This window comes from Meleagris gallopavo, chromosome 6, assembly GCF_000146605.3.
Source record: "Meleagris gallopavo isolate NT-WF06-2002-E0010 breed Aviagen turkey brand Nicholas breeding stock chromosome 6, Turkey_5.1, whole genome shotgun sequence".
NCBI lineage: Eukaryota > Metazoa > Chordata > Aves > Galliformes > Phasianidae > Meleagris > Meleagris gallopavo.
The window spans coordinates 35,255,703-35,257,460 of record NC_015016.2 but is presented as its reverse complement, the minus strand read 5'-3'; positions in this window follow the sequence as shown (position 1 = coordinate 35,257,460).

Genomic DNA, 1,758 nt, shown 5'->3' with positions numbered 1-1,758 from the left:
CCCGGCCCCGCCGTGACAAACCCTTCTGCCTTTTCTCGCTCCACAGGTGGACAACGGACCCGTAAAAAGAGATGCCCCTACACCAAATATCAGATTAGAGAGCTAGAAAGGGAATTCTTCTTCAGTGTCTACATAAACAAAGAGAAACGCCTCCAGCTCTCCCGAATGCTCAATCTGACCGACCGCCAAGTAAAAATATGGTTTCAAAACAGAAGAATGAAAGAAAAAAAAATTAACAGGGACCGATTACAATATTACTCAGCTAATCCACTACTCTAAAACTCGTAGCGTTTTTCAAGACGAGATTAAATTCAGATTTCGCCCTTGACAAGGTCAAGCCACGAGGTTACGTGGAGGAAGGAGGTGTGTATCTGACGGGACTCGAAGAACCCGAGGTTTTCCATACATGTAAATCTGCTCTGGACCTTCCATGACGGTTTATTGTTTTGTCTATATATTTACGTTCCAACTGGAATCGGTTTGATTTTGCCACACGTGGCGTCCATCCATTTCCACCGCGCGCGTCACCTCCGAGCGCCCGGCTCACGCCTCTCACCTTCCCGGGCACCGCGTTGGGCAGCTCCGGGAGGGGACGGGGCTGTCCCCGTGTCCCGCTGTCCCCTCGGACCGTGGCGTGGGCACCGGCACCGCGAGAGGCCGCAGCCAGGACGCAAACTTTGGGAAATGATCTCTCGTCCTTCCCGGAAGGAAAATGTCTGTGGTTGAGGCAGTGCGCCATTGCCCATGGGTTTGAAAGGGGAATTAAGGGAGGGGGGAGAGAAGTAAAAGGGGGGGAAGAGGGGGCTGACATGCCTACACCTTCACGAGGCCGACCACGAGCAGTTGTAACACGGATGTAGCGATGGGTACTATAGTGTTTCCTTTGGGGTGGGAGGAAGCGGGGATGGGGGTGGGAAGAGAAAGAAATGAAAGACTGAAATATTTACTTTAAAAAGAAAATCAGGTATAAATTTGCCATACATCGCAAAGAAACAATCACTGAAAATAAAAAGGAAAAAAAACAAAAAGACAAAAGAATTTCTCAAAGTGTAACTAGCACTCATTTTATTTATGACAACGGCCTGCGCGTTGCCATCTTTTTGGAGACAAATCATATTAAAATGCTAAAAATAAACGGTTAAAAAAAAAAGTGTGAATTTCAGCATTTAAAAGAAAAAAATACGGAGAGGAAACTGACCTTCTGGCTTCTGGCTCGCAAACTTTCTTCAGGAAATACCTGTGGAGAACGACAGTTTAGCAAATACCACACAACACTTAATTGAAACTTGGAGTTGTGCAATGCGCTAACGTTGGATCATTAAAATAACTCAATCGCATGCTCTTGTAAAGGTGACCAGTGAGGAGTTTAATCAGAAGCCAAACAGTGTAAATACGGTCATTTTGTTGTCGTCTACTTTAAATGTCACGAGCTCTACTTTGTTGCCCAGCCGACGTATGCAAAGAACGGAGAGTTGTTTGGAGTTATTTTAAGTATCTATAAATATATATATTTCCCTGCAGGAACCAAAGCGTGAAACAAAAAAAAAGCAATTTAAAAAAGAAAAAGAGGAAAAAAAGGAAAATATTTAAAATTCTATATCGGTTTACAAAGGCTACGGAGTTCTATCGTTAAGGTAATTTGCTGTTGAGAATATCTGAATGTATATTTCATACAGGAGCGATGTTTTACAAGACTTGTAAATAATAAAAAAGAGGAACCCATGACCTATTTTGTTCAAATGCCTTTTTTTTTTCCTG